This window comes from Cololabis saira, chromosome 17 (genome assembly GCF_033807715.1).
Source record: "Cololabis saira isolate AMF1-May2022 chromosome 17, fColSai1.1, whole genome shotgun sequence".
Taxonomy (NCBI): domain Eukaryota; kingdom Metazoa; phylum Chordata; class Actinopteri; order Beloniformes; family Belonidae; genus Cololabis; species Cololabis saira.
The window spans coordinates 5231250-5251492 of record NC_084603.1 but is presented as its reverse complement, the minus strand read 5'-3'; the positions used below and the strand labels follow the sequence as shown (position 1 = coordinate 5251492).

Genomic DNA, 20243 nt, shown 5'->3' with positions numbered 1-20243 from the left:
CTAATGCTAATCCCAATTTAATCATCAATGCTAACTTCCACTTTAAAAAAAAAAGTAAACCTACTCGTTTTAACCCCAAAATAAATATCCCTTCCCATTTCTAACTAGATGCTTAAGAAATTCAGCTAAACTGTCATAAAAGAATTAATACATTTTAATTAAAAATAATGTTCGGCAACCTAAACATCACATCAGTGATATAAACAGATTTATCATAATATTTCACTTTTATGCCTTGAATTGGTTTACTTTTTTCACACTAATGGAATGTAATGAATCTGCTGTGTATTGCATACATATTTCATTGCATGCAGCCTGTTGATGATACATTGTATTAATGCACCCTTCATAACTTTGGTCTCCTCTTTGCAGATTGCAAAACAAACTGTAGTGTGAATTGATCAAAGGAGAGGAATCCTGCAGGTGAGTGGATGCAAAGGAAGGTCGTCACAGCAGCCTTTATGTAGCAGATTGCTGTACATTTAAGTGCAACCAGTCAACAAGAACATTAAATAGTCACTTTAAATCATAGCTGAGTCCTCCACTCTACGTTAAAGGGCAAGCGGCCATTGGAGTTTTCAATTGTAGTTTGCAAACTGTTAAAAAGTGGAGTGTATTTTTTAATGTTGTGCAATTTAGAGTTGTATTTAATGCAGCTCAATGTCACAGACTTTCTGTCAAGGTTTGGATGAGTAAGACCCAGATGCAGGAGACGGAGGCGGCAGGAGTTCCAAGAAATGTGATTTGATTAAAGAAAAACCAAAGCACTACTGAGCAGGAATTACAAAAAAAAAAAGAGCTTAAACTTTGACAAAAAAAATCCAAAGAACATGACACGAGACATGGAGGGGATAACAGTACGGATCAACAGGGAGCAAAGGAAAGACAAGACAAGATATACACAGAGGGCTTGAGGAGACACAGGTGCAAACGATCAGGGCAGATGGGAACAAGGGAAGTCAAGACAAAATTTACACACAAGGACTTTGGATTTCAAAATAAAACGGGACGCAAATATAAAAACCGTGACAAAACCCAAAACCGTGACACTGACCTGAACTGAAGTTCACCAGTAGAGTTTGTGCAACTGGAGCATCTTATTAGAAACACAGTGAAGCACATATGCAACTAAAACCACAGAAACAAGATAATAAATGAAATGAAATTAAAAACAATTATCTCATTCTAAGAAAACAGACTGTATGAGATGAACTTGAACAGCAGCATTTGTGTGCAGCTAGATATTGGTAACTACTGTAATGTTGAGAAGTGGGGGGATTTCACTTTTCACAGTTCATTTCAGTGAATTTATAATTATTTAAATTCAAACTAAAAAGAATAGACCACGGCTCAGAAACATTTTGTCCTGTAAATGAAAATCATATCTTCATTTATATGATTAAAGACACAAATGGTCAAACACATAATGAGCAAGAAGGTTACTCATATTCCTGCTTAATGATTCAATGAGATAAAAAAAAACTTTAAAATATGTTTTGTTATTGTCTTCTTTTTGTTCAGTTAATCATTTCCTTTTTTTTGTTTGTTTTATCTGGATCTATTGTTGCATCGGCCTTTCCTATTGTTTAATCTTATTGTGATGATCCCTGTTCCCAACATGGTGTCGTGTAAATTATGATCCATTTCATTATATTGGTGATAGAAACTGCTTTTGTTTGTCTACATCTGTTTTATTTTTAATCAAATCTTTCCATTCATGGCTTCTCTTACATGCAGGAGAAACTGATTCACAAGGTGGGCTGAGGTGTTCCTACGTAAACAACTCTGCTTATTTAGCTCAGCTATCTATGCAGCAAGAGTCTCATATATTCTCACTGTGCACGACTGGAAATGTAATTAAAAGGTGTAGCTGTTAAATTTTTTAAACTTGTCTACATGTGTTTTCTTTCAGGGCAGAAAGCACAGACACCACCTTGCGCAGGACTGAAGATCATCAGTCGAGATAGCAGTTTGGTATGTGTGTTCCCCCTAAAACAAAAGAGCTACACACACCCCACGCTGAGGATTAAGAGTTTAGCAAATTAAGCAAAATGTATGCAAAATTATTGAGATGCTTATTCCAATATTGACCGGATGTCTTTCGTTTGGACTTGAATGGATCATGATGACATGCAGATATTCTTCAAGGTTGCTTTATTGAGCAACAATATTGGAAACAGTACAACAATTAACTATTTATTAAATAAATCAGAAGGAAACAACATGTTCATGAAGGGCATTAAAGAAGCATGATAGATCTGCAATGATTAGGCTACGAAAACTGAAGAGACTTTTCTCTTTCATGGGTTATCAGGTGTAGTTTTGCTGTAACTGCAGAGGTTCTGAAAGCCAAGAGCAAAATGATGAAGCATAATTGAAAATTTTAAAATGCCATCTTTCAAAATCGGCTCTCGAAGCCAGCTTCCAGATGCATTTACACCTATGAGCTGTGTCTCTGGAAATTGTGCATGCCAGACGCATTCTTGGATCCCTTTTGACAACAAGCGCGCCACCTAATCCAAACCATCCAATAGCTGAAATGTCACAGTCTGCTATAGATGCTGCTGCTCGTCTCCTTGTGAAAACCACTGGTGACACTTATATTTACAGTATATTACAAAGGGGATTTCAATTTAAAATGACGCTCTATTCATCCCTTGTTTGTTTTATAAACTAAATGTAGCCTAAGTTGCTTAAGGTCTTTGCATGTCTTGGCCATTAATCCACACATGAGAGACTTGTCGACAAGGCAGCCTGGGCTATAATAAAACCCTGGCAGCTGTTTGTTTTGTTAGTTTGCTGAGTTTATCACCCCTGACAATGTTGTTTATGCGGGCACGGGACCTTCAGTGATATCCACATTAATCACCTGAGTTAAAAGTCCCTTCTTATACATCTGTCCCTCTGTAGAAGTAACACAAACTTGTGTTTATTGTATGCAGAGTTAAATCTGGGGGATTAATGAAACATGGAACATCTCAGAAAAGACTGACAACTGAGCCAAAGGTAAGAGGACAGGATGGCATATTTAATCACTTATGTATCAGAATACTATATGTTTTTTTTATTTGAAGCTGATTTGATCTGTATTTTGGGGAAGAAAAAAACAAGCACTCTGCTCGCTGTTTGATGACTATCACAGCTGGAAACATCCAGCTTGTTTCATTCAGTTCTGTGGAATTTACAAGAGCGAAAATATCAAAAGTAGACACGTTTCTGTGACAAAGAAACTTCCCTTTACTTCACTTTGGAGCAACAAACTGTCATATAAGGTCAACAATCAAGTCACATCTTTTATAGATTTTTGTGCACAAAAATATGGCATTATTGATGTCATATTTCCAGCATTCACAAAGACAAATTGTTTTAAGATGAGTGTAAATGCTGGATTCTTGAAAAACACACAATTGAACACTTAAATATCCTTGACCTGTGGACAACTCTGACAAGAACAGTCTTATAAACCTTTAGTAAGACAGGCCAAAAGATGTTAGAAGCACAAATCAATAGAATAGTGTTAACATTTAGAGAAAAAAATGTGTTCACTTTATAGCTGAGAAATAGATTAGAAGATTAGCACAAGATGTTTGCCTGGATATACTTACAACTCAGGCCGAGCAATTTAAGATTATGAATATTGAATGTTTTCATAATATATATTTTATATTTTTTATTCATTTATTTATTCCTTCTGCTCAGGCAAAAAGGGGAGATGAGCAACTAGATGGCAGACTTCGGAGGAGCAGGAAATGTTAAGAAGTAAGAAAGTTGAGCTAAGCTAAATTCAGACTACCCCCCCCCCCCCCCCCCCCCATGTGGTCAAAAGCCTTTAATGAAATTTTCTCAAAAAAATCAAACCAAAAACGAAGCGGTTGTTCCTATTCCAAAACCAGCATCAGAAATACTTGCCAATTCTGACAAAAAATATGTGTATCAGAATCTGTCCGTATTTACATCTAAGCACCGTGCGTTACTATGAAGTTTTTATAAAAGAATCCTGATTCCTACGCTCGTATAGACTCCCAGTCACCCAGGTTGGGATAACTGTAAAGGGCCTGAATCAAGGCGACCGGCTTCCTTTTCTTTGCTCTTGAAGACATTTCATCTTCTATCCATCTTGTACCGTATAAACTTCAAGGCTGCATTGGAGGTGTTTGATCTAAGTCCCCCTCCTCTATTTAACTATGTTTTTTTTTCAAGTTTGATGTAGATGGCTTCTTTTACTCCTTTTTCAAACCACTTGTCCTTTCTGTCCAAAATGTGTTCCTTCTGCTTGGGATGCAGATGAACGGCTGAATTTTGACCTGATGAGCTGGTTCTCCTGTGTTGTGGCACACGCTTGTGGAATTGCTGATTAGTTTCTGGGATGTAAAGGTTTGCTCTCCTCGCCGCACTGGACTGCATGAACGGCACTGCTGCGTTTCTGTTTAGGTGTCTCGCCTTTAGGGTGAATCAGTTTTGGTCTGAAGTAGGGCTGTTCGATTAATCGATTTTAAATCGTAATCGCGATTATGTAATTAGAACGATGTTAAAACGTGAAAATCGTAAAATCGATTTTTCACTTTTTTTTTTTTTTTTCTTACCTTGTCTGCACACATATTAATGATTGATACCATATTAATGATTGATGGAAATACCTCTCAATACCTGCGACAAGTGCCCCATGGGAGAGGCTCTTTAGTGTAGGAGGGGGCGTTGTAACATGCCACCGGGCATCCCTCAAGCCAGATGCGGTAGAGCGGCTCGTGTTCCTTGCAAAAAACTTGCAAATGTGAATAGCAAATGTAATGACTGACATTACACACCTCTACCTCCTTCATGGGTTGCATTATTATTTAGCATGCAAAGACCCAGTTTAGTTTGATTAGAAAATGTCTTGTTTTATTTAATTGGAAATATAACTTACTATATGTTTGCAAGCAAGTGCTGATTTGCTGATTTTTTTTTTTTTTCAGAGATAAAACTTTATATTTTATTATATTTTTTAAAACTTTTTTCAACTTATTTTACAGAGCTTCGCACTTTATTCATTCATTTTTGGTTTAATAAGAGCAAAGTTTGCACTTAAAGCCCAATGGGGCAAATGTTCAATAAAAAAACAGCATATTTGAAATCATTTCTTTGCCTTTTGTCAATTCACAAAATAATCGTAATCGTAATCGAAAATCGGATTTTGAGAGAAAAAAATCGAGATTTTATTTTTGGGCAAAATCGAACAGTCCTAGTCTGAAGGTGGTGTTAGGTATGAAGTGGACTAGTGTGTTGTGTCTGAGGAAGATCCTTTTGAGACACTCCTGCCATGAATGCGATGAAAGCAATTTTCTGTGGCTCCTTTTATTTCCCTCTCTTTTTTTCCATATTTCTTGGCTGACTTGACAAAGGGCCACTTTGGATGTCTGCAGGTTTGAAGTGCTTGTGCTGCTTTCCTTTTTGTAGGAGTTCAATTTTCTGTTTTCCACTTCCCCCGTACAGATGGCAACAATGGGTGACACTTGAAAACCCACAGCACATCTGTGTTTCCGTCTGTAAAACTGTTCATTGTATTTGATAAAAAGGTGGTGGCGAGGAAGAGGTCCAGCCCAGTACAGCTCTGGTGTGGAGTAGAAATTGTTCCTGTCTTTTAAGGTTCCATTTTAGTCATTTCCTGGCCATGTCCACTGCCTCAGATGAACCTATGCAGATAAAAAAGCAAGATTACATCAAATTACATAATGGTTTCCCCTAGAGCCAGTCTCAGATGTTGGAGTTTGTTGACAAAGCCTGTATGTGATGTGGATTGTTACCAACCAGGGGGCCTTAGATGGCATTAAGGTCAGCGTTTTGCAGAACTGTAGGTGACAGAGTTGATGCTGCAGAGTGTGAGTGGTTCTTCATCCTTTTGTGTCTTTAGGAGTCAATATATGCATCGAGTGACCTCCCCTGGGTAAAATAGATGGTACAAAGCTTGGTCAATTGCTTTTTCCATTCCCAGTCTTTGTAGGTATTTTGTGACCTTTTTCTTGTTGGATCCCTCTTCAGAGCCTCATAACTGGTGCTGTCACTTTATAAAGTCCTGACTTTGTTGCGGTAATCTGCTGTGTTGAGCTCTACTGTGTATCTTCCTTTGTCTGCTGGTACAAGGATAGACAGTAGGACTAATAGCAGCTGATTTTAGGAGTGAAGGGAAGTGTAGTGACTCACTCTCGCACTGGGTGTGCCTTTTTATAAATCATTCTTACAGCTTTGCGCTTCCCCCTTCTGAGGTCAACAAAATACAGAATGATGTGAGGCGGACATAAAGATGACAAAGCCTCATAATTCTCCTCATATTTTGGTTGGTGGTGTCCCAGAACCCTGCAAATCTGAACTGCTTCCTGAAAGATGTATTTTCGGATCTAAGTGCTCCCTGAAAAAGGGACAAAGTTGTTTCATCTCAGAGTTTCTGAAATGGTTGTCAAGTCCACGATCTTGTTCCCAACCACAGAAAAACTGACTTTTTTCATAGTGTGTGGCCTTTGACACGTGATTAACAAACATAATTATGCATGGTGTATTACACTTCTACCAACGGATCAGATGAATGATTGCTGGTAAGCAGATTTTGTTACCCAGAATATCTGTTTCCTTCCATCTTTATGCTAAGCTACGCTAACCATCTATTGATGGTAGCTTCATATTTGTATTACATGAAGGATGTAACAGTGATTTATCCTCTTATGTAAATCAGCCCCCCAACAAAAACAAAACACAAATAAGCCTAAAAGATTAAATTATCCTTTTCCAAACAGAACCTAGTCTGGAGGTGTTGTCACTAACCTTGCCTCATACAGGAAAATATAAATATGTATGATTGAAAATAGACTGCGCACTGCCTGAGCTGATGCCGACATATTCTGCGGTCATGTAATGATACCATCTGCTTACGGGTTCAGACTGGCTGCAAGTGTGAGACATCCTCAGATGTGCAACACTCTCTTCTTGCCAATTCTGCCAGCAACTGTGTGAACAAATAAATGATGCCTGCTAATTTCCATGCAGAGATTCTTATTTTCTCGAATAATTGCACCTATTTGTTCTTAACAAGACAATAAAGGCTCATTTGAAAAGGTCTAGGTGAGAGTGAGGAGCTCTATTTTCCCTCTATATCCATTTCAAGGACGAGTTGATTGTCTCTGGCTGAATGCTGCATCTCCATACGAAGCGTCACCCTGGATGTTGGACGCTTGTTGATAGATTATAAACTGGGGGATTCATAAAGAGAGGTTCTGTGAATGGAGGGGAATTGCTAAACTACATTGATGCACATCCAGCCAAAATATTAGACTTGAGGCTCAAACAGCTACACAGCAAGGACACAAGTGTCATTTGTCATATTAATCTGAATCAATTCAGATGGATGACTATGCTTTTCCCATGAATAGTACCCAACATTTTTATATATTGAACAAAAGAAATAGCTTGATGTTTAGGAAATAAGCTCATTTGCTGTCTTGTCAAGAGCTGGATGAGAGGATCATTACACTTTTATATCAGGCTGATAAGTATGGAGCTAAAACAGATACACAAATGCACAGGACGGCCCACTCGGTGGCACAGTGGGTTAAGCAAGCGGCTCATATGGGCTACAGTCCTCTTGCAGTGGTCGCAGGTTCAAATCCCGGCCTGCGCACCTTTGCTGCATGTCATCCCCATTCTCTCTCTCTACCCTAGAGCCCAAAATAATAAAAAAAAAAAACAAATGCACAGGACAAGATTCACAAATGCACAGGACGTTTCACAGGTGTGAAGGACAAGATTCACAAATGTATTTCTGATGCACACACAAATATAACCTGATTTACAAATGGCTTGTGGTCTCTAAGGGTGCTTTCACACCTGTGGCCTGTTTGTTTTGTTCCGTTTCAGGGGCTGAATCGATACAGTTGTTCCGTTTCTCGTTTGTGGAATTTGTGTTCACAAGGCAAACGTCTGTACCGTTTCAAAGCTGATAACAAATGCCATGCGCGAACCAGCTGCTCTCTGATTGGTCAAATGAACGCGGAAGGAATTTCCTCTTCCGCACCCCGGGATAAACGACACGCCCCTTTCAGCGCAGCGCAGACCGCAGCCGTTGGCTTTGGCTGATTTATGGTTCCGCGTTACACCAACGTAGAGCCTACGGCGTAAAGTACGGCGTAGGCACTGCGTCGATTTAACGCGGAACCATAAATCAGGCTTATGCGCTCGGCGCAGAGCGGAGCCCGGCAGCGGACGAGAGGCCGCCTGCCGCAGCCGGGTTTGCGCTGCTGTTCAATTCGGGCAGGGTTTGCGCTGTGCAAACCCTGCCCGAATTGAACATTGTTTAATTTCATACAATGTTTAATTTGTGCCGTGCTGGGACAACATCTCGGCACGTCCAATAGGAGAGAAGCTGGTGGAAGCTGCAGCAACTCCTCTCCTTGCGCCGCGGTCGCACATACACATGAATGGAGTTGTCTCGGTTGCTGCGTGGATCATGTTCTCACTACAAATAAAAAAAATGAACCGTTTCAGGTCTCAATTGGAATCGGGCCGAGACCACCTCTCCTAGGCGATCTCAGAACGCTTGTTTTGTACCGTTTCAGAGCGCGATTGCTGTGTTCACATATACCAAACGTTCCGATCTTTAGGGGGAAACGCTCCCTGTATCGGAACAACTGCTTGAAACGGTACAGGTGTGAAAGCACCCTAAACTTCGCTGCATTTGTGTGTGAATTTTGAGTCTCCCCTGACTTGCCTCAACCCACAAATGTATTTTTTTAAACACAGAACGATCTGCAACCAATCAGATATCTTCCTTGTTTCAGCCAATCATAAGGACGTTCCCCGTGTTGGGGACGATTTACTCATAAGCCAATCACATGAAGCCATTCAAACCGAACTATATGCATGTGAATTTCAGTCAATTCAACATGATTTACAGCAATGACAGTGGAGCGGTAAGTGAAACATCTAATTCAACATTTTTGGCTACTTAATCCCCTTGTTATAAGAAGTTGTGTAGTTATTAATCTCAATCGCTTAATTGTGCAATTACCAATACAAGCCACATATTATTGGGTGTGAATCAGAAATACATTTGTGAATCTTGTCCTACGCACCTTTGAAACGTCCTGTGCATTTGTAAATCATCCCTTGCATTTGTGAATATTGAGACTGTTTTAGCTCCATAGTTAAAGCTACAACAAATTCACAGAAGACCAATAGAAAACAAAGAAAAACATTTTTGATGAATGTTTTTTTTACTTCCTGAAATGAATCACACAAATGCAAATAAAAATGTTTCCTGATTACTGCCATCATAGACAGAGCTAAGCTGTCTGCTTCCAGTCTGTATGTTCAGCTTGAGTGCACAAATGTGAAACAGTTTACATATAAATGGCAAACCATTCCTGCCAACATTAACAGTTCTTTAGTGTGATATATTTTCCATTGCTGAATATGTTCATTTCTGTTTTCTTTGTCTTACAGATGCTGTGAGGACAGTACACTGCACACTTGCTTGAAAATCAAAACGTTATGGTTTTTGTCCTGTAAAAGTATATTGAGGTTATTTATATTTTACCTTTTATTAAGCATACACTATAAAAAGTCAAACCTGTACATTGTCGAACATACTTTTTACATGCTTTTGTTTGTAGTACATATCTTGAATTTGAATGTATGTGATCATAAATCCTTTGTTGAAATATATTATAATTATATATTATAATTATTGTATTTTTTGTTCTTATAGTCAAATCTTTTCTTATTCTCATTGAAACATGTTGTCATTTGTTACCATTTGGCAGTTGTCGACATGACCAGCCTGACTGCACTTTGTATCTGTTCCCAGCTCTGTAATAATGAGTTTGCTGTGAACATATTAGTTTGTAAAGTAAGTTGAGGCCGCTGCTGGAATTCGGACCAAATGTCAACCAATTCATGAGTCAAATCCTGTCAGATACACAGTGATGATATTGACAAAAGCAGGCTCCCCACTGTTCACATGAATGTTGATGTATGTTTTCTTGTGTGTATGCATTTAAATGGCTTTTAATAAGTAGTTAATAAGTGGCCTCGTAAACCAGGCACATCAAAGTGCGTCCGTTGTGAACAGCTTGCAGGCCTAACCAGTCATACATGATGCAGGTAATCGTTTTGTTTGGGAGGGAACTTTGTGAGTCCACACAAAGCATCCACTCGTTATTCTGACATTTGCCTAATATGTTTCCCCCTATGGCACACGCTGCACACAGCCTGTCAGGGAGCGTGGCTTTCATCTCCCTTGGTATTGCTTGATTTGAATTTTGGAAACACAAAGATACCAAAGTGGGTCAAAATGTTCAGTGATGCAAAATAGTGTAGGGTTATGACTAACACACACAGTCGATTTTTTTTTTCAGTAGACGAGTACCTGAGCAAGCTCAGCTCTGTTTAGACAGCTGCTCAATGAGCCAGAATAGAGAATGAGGACTTCTGAACGCCGGAGTGTAAAGGGCCTCTTCAGCACTGGAGCTTTTGTGATGAAACAGAGTGCAGAGTCAGAGCGCTGAATATGTTTGATGATTCCTATGTTGTCTCACTTGTGACAGCAGCCTGGAATCTAAGTCAGGTGACAGATGGTGAGCGCGTATAGCTGGAGTTGCACTTTTCAGGAAGATGTGTGCTACCAAGCTACTATGTGTGATCTGAGCTAACCTGTTGTTTTTGTTCTGTTGTATTTTTTATTTGTATTTTATTAAAGCCTGCCTCCAGGCCTCATTAGACCCTTTTTTTAGTTTTTTTGTTCGGCAAGGTGATGAGTTCTGACATGTTGGCTTGCTCTGTGGGAATTGCACTAACTATGTTTTTGAATAATGATGTCACGCCGTACACAAAACGTCTTCACAAATATAACGCTTGTGGGATGCACAGCGTGTCTTCGCAGTAAGTAGGTTGCTATTTGTAACCGGATTAAACATTCTGTTTTAAAAGTTTCTCGTGAAGCCCAACATCCCACCAGAAAGGACAAAGCACAACACTTATTATTCTGATTTTGAACGTTTTGGGGCTTACACTGTCAACATGCTACACTCACATTTAGGAAAAACAGAATCAGATCTTTCTCAACCAGTGGAGTCTGAATCTCCTCCAAGTAAGAATGTTTTATGCATAATGCAGATATATAATCTGCTAAATGCAGAGCTGTATTTGGGTTACAAAAATCTCGGAATTAGAAGGTTGTTGTTTTTTTGTGTGTTCTTTTAAATTTGCTGCAGTCCACAAATGCATTGGTATAAATGATGGTGTGTTGATCTGCCTAAATATATTTTCTAATAATGGCACTTAATCCATATTTTATGCCTCTTTTCTACCACATCAGACGGAATCAGACAGTATGCACATCTAATTTTTAGGTGGTGGTTTTTGTTCTTTCACCTGCTCTGACTGTAGAGCAGAAAGTAAAGCATTTCTCTGAAACCAGTTGGGAAAAAGAACAAATAGAAAAACTTGCTTTTACAGCACTTGTCTTTGCCTCTTATTTACAATAAAGTGATAAAACAGAGCTATCTGCAGTTCTTGTGTATCAGTGGAAAAGTGCGTGACTCACCCATACCAACTGCATTTATAGTTCCTGCAAAAATAATGCCTTCTTTTATTTTGTTTTGTTTTGTTTTGTTTTGTGTAGAACAGGCTTCATCGCTTTCAAAAGGCATGTGAAAGAACATGATGTTTGGTTTTAACTTTTGTTGAAACTATATGAAAAACATTAACATATCGGAAAATGAGCTTCAAACAAGATGTAAGTTATGTTAGATATTTAATCTCATATATATAAAACTGATTTCCTTTTGTGTGGAAAAAAAACCTTCAAACTTAATGTAAGTTATATTAGATATTTTATCTCTGGTGCAGCAATTCAGTCGCTCACCTAAATGCGATTCTAAATGCCCGATTAGCTCAAAAGATAAAAATGAAAGCACAGCCAGTACTTTAGGTCTGTTTTTCATCCCTTTTATGGTCTCTTTGCTGCGAGTGCAAGATGCCACATGAGATAAATGCATCCATCAGACAAGTCTGTGATGTAGCTGTCAACATTCAAGCTTTTCCTTTTTTCTCCCTTATGCTTAGGTTGTATTTCCTTTCACGGCATAGGGAATAACACACAGTCACTGAACTTGAGAGGGCAAGGTGATCCATCAAGCTCCCACAAAAACAGCTGACTATTGATTCAGCAGTTGATTGTCAGTCAAGTTCATGTCTCTTTGTGTGTCAATGAACAGCAAGTGACACGAATCTGCAATTTCTATAAAGACCCTTTTCAGCCAGACAAGGGAAATTAGACAGAAATGTCACGTCCGCACGTGGACAGAGAGTGCTTTTCACAATCACCGACAATCAGCATCAAGTAGGCGATCCAGAATAATGTAAAGTTAGTCCTTCAGTTATTGTCAAAATTGATATCAAGTAATGCACTATCGATACATGAGCAAATGCAATAGGCGGGGCTTTTTTTCCCAATTTATAATCCATGATGCTTATATAGATTTACGTTTGACATAATTTAAAACTAAAATCAGTCCTCCTTAATTAAATGATTTAAAACTTACCTATTGAGCCATAAACTGAAAACTATGGAAAAAACGTATTGGTTGTTTTAGTTGTGTTATATCCTTCATTTTTTCCCCTCACAGTTTTGTTTTTCTTTAAAAAAATGTATTTGCCAGTTATCTTATATTTTGCATGATTATCAAAGGAAGTAATGGTTTCAAACATCTTCTTCTCTCCCCCCCTGTTTGTTCCTGTCTGATATCCTGGGCATCTCTTCATTGATCTACAGTCCAAGCAACTGCGACAAGTTGTGCCATCCTACTGTATCTATTCATAGTTTCCATCATAACATTGCCATTTCTATGACAGTCGCCTATGTGCTTTTTCTGTTTCCTTTTATGTTGTTAAAATCACACATGAAGCCACAGAGCAGGGGATCCATTCTTCACAGGAAATGCCATGCACAGTATGCAAGAAGCACAAAATGCATTTTAAGGATATGCTCTATGACTTGACATGATATTAATAAGATACATGTTGCCAGACTGGGTGGATAGATTTCAAGCAGATGCTCACACTGCTGTCACTCAGAGCATGGCTGATGGATGATCCTGCCATCTGGCTTTCATCATCATATCTATGCCGGTATTAACACACCTTTATCTTAATGTACCTGCCACTAACTAAATAACAATGGAAACATCAGTTTACTGTTGTCGATCATTTAGACCAAATCCAAATGTGAGCAAATATTTCTTATTGTGCATTAACACTTTATGTTTTCATTAAAACTTTGGTTTGTTTGCCTGGTAAGTCCATGGTAATTCATTCAAGCGGGTCTGATCGCTATCAAGCAGCATCCCCTGCAGAGGACATTACTCATTTTCTTTAGGATTTTGGTAGTAATATATTTCTCTGTAGTGTGGCATTCCCACTGTACACTGACTTGAACGTATTCACCCCCAGGCAAACGTTGTAGACCGAGTGCCTGCATATATCATTGAAGACATTCTCTGTCTGCAGATTGATTTCCGTTGACTAAATCTGAATTTTTTAACAATCACGAGAACATCGTAGCAGCCAATCCAACGCACATGTTGATGTGAAACTAATCTACAAGACATAGAAGCTTTGTGAGTTTATTTTTTAACTATAATGAATGGATGGATAAAAAGAGTTTAAAGATTAAGTACATGCAAAAGTATGAAGCTTTTGCACGTTTTAATTATCAAAGAAAAATTGAAACTGTCTCATTCAAAGGTCATGTTCCCAGGTTTAGTGTCTGATCTGACTATTTAGTATGTTGCTTTTAACCTTGGCTTTGATATAACAACCAAAAGCATTTCTTTTTAATTTAGGTAAGTGACTAAAATATTTACAGCATTTGTCCTTTGTTGGATCCTTTCTGACACAAAAATGTTTTAAGTTGTTTTTGTGTTATCTGATGGAATCGATCCTTAAAGGAGAACAATGAAGAAAAATGAATATTTGCTTGAGAGTAGATATCAGGTATCTGAATTGCCTATTCTCTTGAAAATTCAGAGGTAACCCAGTAATGTGATTTAGTTTTGGGCCACTGACTCTGAAAGTGTGTGATTCAGTGAGCTGTTGAGATTTACAGGGTACTGTGAGATCAAAGCACGAGATCAGAGCAGAACTATCTGGCTTTCCCTATGTTATCTCCACCAAATTTCACATTAGGCTACTTTTTTTTCATAAGCCAAAAGATTGTGGCGGAAAGCTGCAAAACCAATTTAGAAATAGAAACACCTATTGAAAGTTGGGATTGACTCCAACCCCTAACTGGTGCACAAAAAGGGCAGAAAAAAACATTACTTCTATCACATCTCTGTGTTTGTTTGTTGGTTTGTTTGTTTGTTTTTAATCAAAATATGTCAGTCACAGACATTTCATGAATACCTTTGGAATTGTGAGCATTTGAATAAAGAGCATTAAAAAAAGCGCTTTAAAAGCATGCAAGACATTGGTATTTTGTCTCAAGCGAAAATATTTCAAATCCTTTACAGGATCAAATGAAAGGCAACGATGCAAGAACGCCACACAAGATTATGCTGTTATTTTGTAATTAATCCTTTCCTCAATCCTTTGTTTCAACTTGTTAACCGTGATGCGTGAATAGGAGGGAAATGTTGGCCTTCCTAGGAAAACATGTTTTAATGTTTTTCTTGGAATGTTTGGCATGAAAGAAGAACTGAAGGCTGTTCCTTGAAAACAAATCGACTTGAAACATGATTTTTTTTTTTTAAGCAACAAATAGGAGTCATTTGACAGTGTCTATGCAATGTAAGTAGAGTCACAATGATGTAATTGTTAAATCAAGGTCATACCTTTTCTCACCGTATTCCAAAGTCTGGGGTTCAACCCTACTCGTGTAAGAGGGGTTCACGAAGCTCAGATTTCGAACTCTAGACAGTTACGGGAGTACCCTGGGAAAACAATAGTACATCTTAATGAAAGCTACCGCAGACTCAGTGAAAAAGAAAAATGCATGCGAGTAGTGAAAAATCCCAGCTCCCCGAGGGGTGTAAAGGCTATGAACCAGGAGATAGAAATGAACAAGTGCAGCTGTGTCAGAGAGGTGAGCTGCCCATCCTCCCCCAAGCTCCTGCTCTCCCTTTAGAGCATATCACTCTTAAAATGATTTATCTTTTAATAAATGTCCCACGACAGGTGGGATTCGATGGAGAAACTAGTTTGTCAACTTGAAAGTCCCAGAGGTTGGTTTGCTCCCATAATAATAAATCCTCTGCGTCTGAGAGTACGAAAGCAGAGAAACAAAGAAACTTATCAAAGCACCGATATGTAATTTAAGGACTTTGATTTTGTTGCAAAATACTCATACTTATTGCAGCAGGCACTGGTTGCTCCAAAAATGACTTGTAACAGAAGATAATCTATCAGCTGTGCCCATCTAAATGTTCAAATCGGAACTGATGATGTAAGAGTCAATGCATTTTAACAGCCTTTTATCTCACGAGAAGTCGCAGAGAGAGATGTATCAATGGTGAAAATAAGGGGGAAAACTCTTTTGTATTCCCCATTCTCAAGGGGTCAATCTGGTCGACTCGCGTACTCCGTTCCATCAATTTATCAACGTCAGAGGAAATCCACAGGACTGCTCTGAGCGCCGTCTACTGACACTCGCCATCTTTTGGATTCTTATCTTCCGCCTGCTCAGACAGCTAACTCCGTGTCAGCTCATGAAGCATCAACAAGCTCCAGCACTCTGTCTCCACCAACAACTCCTGCAGGGAAGAAGGACAGGCGTTCAGCTGGTTGATTGTCAGGGCCATTATGCCCTCCCCTCATCCGGCAGTCTCTGCCTCAGCAATTCCCTCCATTAACAAGGGGGTTTTTGCTTCCCAGTTCTCCTTTGATGTGTCACAGTTGGCTGCAGATTTGTTTTTAATATGTGTGACAGAATCCACTTAACTAGTAGTGTGAGGGAGTGCAGACATGTTTTTTCCCCTCGCTCTCTACAGGCATACCAACCACTTAATACAGATGCAGAATTAAAATTCAAGTCCAGGATTCAGAGAATCATGTCAAACCACAATCGATCATAATCAAAGATGCAGCTATTAATGTATTGAACCGATGGTACGCTGCATACCAGGAACCTGAATAAATCCATAGAAAGGTGAATTAGGTCCTTCCACTGCAATTTGATTATTCATATGCTTGATAACGCTTTACAATAAGGTACAATAATTGTTCCAATATACCGGGAAGGAAATGAGAAACAACTGAATAATCAGCGGCAACGTCACCTTTTACCAATTATTAGTTTTTAAAGTAATTATTAGTTCGGGATCATTTATTAAAGAAAACTAAAAAAAATAGGGCGATAAAGTCGATATTACAGCATGTATTCATTATTCTATTATTCAATATTATTAAAAATATCCAAACTGATCATACTGAAACCCACAAGAGCTCTGGGGCCACTCAGAACTCAGAACCACTCGCATAACAGCAGCAACAAAAAAAGGTCAGCAATCTTCACCAAGTTAGCTATATTTATATTTCGTTCTCTCTCTGTCAAGAAACAGATGGGTGTCCATGGCAACAAAGAGGGAGAAACTATCACAGATTTATCATATCATAATGCATAAACTGTGAGTAATGGTGATGCTCATCATGCTATGAATGTAATTACTCCAATGAGAAAAACATCTAATTGTAAATGGGGTTAAATATGAAGAAAATATGAGGTGACTACATTTCTGAATGTTTTTTTTTTTTTTTTTTTTTTTTTACAGTTTTTCACAGTTTCTCAATAGCATATTTTACCACTTTCTATATTTAGCAGAAATTACAGACGCGGTAAATATAACACAGAGAAAATGTTGGAAGAACATTACACAAAAGAATCTTTATTGTCACTGTATAAGACCACCAAACTTTAAATAAATGATAAGGACAGAAAAAAGACCTCAACACAGTTCTTGACTGTAAATTGTCATTTCCATCTAAGTAATTTCATGGCTCATGTCTCTGAAGATTCAAAAGTTTATACAAAGTGAACATTTGTTCTTATAAAACCTTAGATGTATGTAATCATTTTCTCTGTGTAGTTAAAAGAGTTAAAGTCTTATGAAACAGGGTAGTGTTTGAAGTTTTGAGATATCAAGTGTCTGCAGGGGCTTCATTACCTCTGGGACTCGTTGGATCTCACTCCACTCCACTTTTCCATTCCACTTTACTGACCTGGAGCCACAATCGTTTTTACTGCTCTTGGCAAAAAAGCCCCCCCTAGATGTGCACATAATATTGTTGCCTGAAATCCATCTATACCATGTGTCAGTCAAAGTGAAGACAGCTTCTCAGATTTAATTTTAGTTCACCAGGTGTTTAAAGAGGATTTAAAAAAATTTGAATTAAGTGAACATAAACAGATGGATTAAGAATACCTCGCAAATGAGGTGCAGCTGGACAACCATTTGTTAGCCTCCCCAAAACTGCAGAACACTCAGAAAGCAGGCGGCATGAAGCACCACTTCACTTGAAGGTGCACGGGAAAGGAAGCTAAAGGTCAGGTAATGATCCAGTAGTCAGAGGGTGCTCCGTGTGATGGGAAAGCAATCTTATAATAATTAAGTAATGCAGGAGTGCTGATCATCCAGTCGGAAAGTGGTTCGACCCATCTCCAAGAGACTCACCGGGCAGAGAAAAGAAGAAGCGGCGCACATAGAGCGTGTATAAATATAATAAAAAGTACAAACACCTACCAGGATACAGTTTAATAGGTGCTGTATGTGTATATAAGTAACCCTTTGTCTACATTTTCAAGCTCAGGGATGTTTAATTTAGAAAAACTAGCCCGAATAAGCTTCAAAACTTAAAATGCAGAAATGCTCATTTTTATAAATAAGATTTGTCAAAAAAAAGATATCTTCATAGGTAAAACAAAATAACTTTACAAAGACTGGAATCCACAAAACTTAGTCATTCATGTCACTTTACATCTTAAACCGAAATATCTTAAATGTATCAAAGTTGCATTGTAAGAAAATATGAAGAGAAACATTTATAGATCAACATGAAACTGAACGATTTTATTTAAAACAAACTCTTTACTGCAAATTTTCTAAAACTATATGCACATTCACTTGGGTATGAAAAAAAACTGTTTTGTTCGTTTATTTTCTACAAAATATTAACATATAAACAAAATCCAAACATAAATATTTAGCATTTAACACTTTAATCCCAAATCTTGGGTCGTAAAGTAAACTGAAATCAATTTTTTTGCAATAAAAAGTGAGACACTATAAATCAACTTTCTTACAGAGAATGTGTCATTTGTATTCTTAGAAAATGGTGTGAACATGTTTAACAGTAACACGTGTGATGGAAACAGGTCAGCTGGGGTGAAGCTCAGGATCCATCAGTTGTCTTCAGCGGTCTGTGATGCAGCGACTAAACAGGAGCGACAGTAGCTGTAGAGAACCGCTGTAGTCTGTCATACCAGGGCGTCTGCAGGCCAGTCATACTCAGAAGTAAATGAGATGCTCTAACCAACAGATCACTATTTGATCTGCATCAGAGAAACTGATAAGTAGATTACTTCAGATAAGCGTTTTAAATGCCAAGATGGCCCGACATCATGCTGCTCCAGGCGCTTATGAAGCGGGAAACCTCCTTCCTCCCGGACGACAGCCCATATATCAAACCTTTAAGAGTTATTTTAGCAGTTTGCACCCATTATGAACCATGAAGAGAAAAAAAATGCATACACCTGCCTGTCTTTATTTGAATTCCAGATGATTGATATTTCATTTCCTCCGTTTAGTATTAGTGGACATTTCATATATAGACTTATCTTTTCTTCACTCACACTGATACCCACAACATCCACTCAAGCAACAAGAGGGAGAGGAAGGTTTGAAGTAGAAAAAAAAGAGTATGCAAGTCATCTTCAAGTTTAAACTAACTTGCCTTATATGCAGCTGTGACTAAAAGCCGACAGGAGCGACGATGCTTGCAGCAGCTTCCACTTTCATGCTTTTTGTCCAATGTGACATCTAACACGAAGTGACAACATGGCTGCAGGTGGGGCTCAGGCAGACTGAGGAGTTTGTGAGCAAAGCTAATCACGTAAGCAGCGCCTCACACATCTGCCAGGTTAATGAGACAACGCCCGGGGAATGATGATGACTTTACACACAGCTGAAGGGAGTTTGTCTCCAATTTAATAATCAACAAGGATGTCACGTCTCCCGGCTAATTTTGTGTTGGGGAAATATCATGATAATAGATATATGACTTGACAACACAAAAAAGCCCTTCTTTTTTTTTTTCTTTCTTCCTTTAAATGCCATTAAGAGGGAAGTACATGGCTGTGCATTACAAGAGCTGCGAGGTTTTTACAAGAATTATACAAAATGCTGATGGAAGTGTAACTGATGCTTCCATCTGGTGTTACGATCAATAGCAAACAGTGTCACCGGGAGACAGTAATGGACACTAGAGGGTCTCCAAATTTAGACCAACGGAACAATGCAGAAAGGTGAATCTGTAACAGACACTTTGATAACACCTAGTTATCAGACAAATAGATAGCCATCAGTTGGGACTGACAAGTCCATTCGCTGCCACAGCAAGAGTCAAGTTCCCAGTTTTGGGTTGGAGAAGGAATATAAGGTGAGAGAACAGCATGACTTCTACTTTTGTAACCCCCCTCCAACACACACACACACAAACAAGATAAGCATTTTGACAACATTTAAAGTGATGAATTAAAGCGTAAACTGAGTGCTGTAAGTTGTACAAAGGTCAGATGTTTAAAATGACTGTTGTAGAATAAAGATACATCCGTATATATCTCTTAAGAAAATCTAAAATCACAGCTAAAGCTATTTCGTATAAAAGGTTAGACATATTACACTTTTAAAGTGTAGTTTATACCATGATCTTGGGGCCAGTCAATCACACACACATCTGATGTGATGGAAAGCTCGTAAGACCAGTGAGGCAAAAATTATTTTTTTTTTACAGAAAGAGAAAGTTACAACCCGGCGTGAACTCGTCTGCTGTTCACACACTAAAATGTCCTTGGATGGTTCCTGAGAAGTAAAATATTTTTGTCCTCCTAAAGCAGGTGGCCTGAGCAATATCTGCCTGTTCTGATCTTTATATGAGATGTCACAGCTTACTGGAGGTAAAAACACTCAAAAAAATTAATAAAGAAATTCAATATACTCAAGGTT

At 38.4% G+C, this 20243-nt stretch overlaps 1 protein-coding gene across 3 annotated transcripts in view; it reads left to right on the top strand.

The window, feature by feature from the left end:
• The window catches only part of khdrbs2 (KH domain containing, RNA binding, signal transduction associated 2), a 96708-nt gene extending 87216 nt beyond the window's left edge, over nt 1-9492 (top strand). Inside the window, exons 10-14 of one of the 3 annotated variants that reach the window (XR_009784338.1) lie at nt 373-423; nt 1738-1755; nt 1913-1974; nt 2943-3006; nt 9469-9492. The gene's annotated coding sequence lies outside the window, so the exon portion shown is untranslated. Of the gene's footprint in view, nt 1-372; nt 424-1737; nt 1756-1912; nt 1975-2942; nt 3007-3699; nt 3740-9468 lie in introns of those variants that run through there. The other 2 variants (XR_009784336.1, XR_009784337.1) reach the window with 2 other exon arrangements.
• Nucleotides 9493-20243: the final 10751 nt, after the last annotated feature.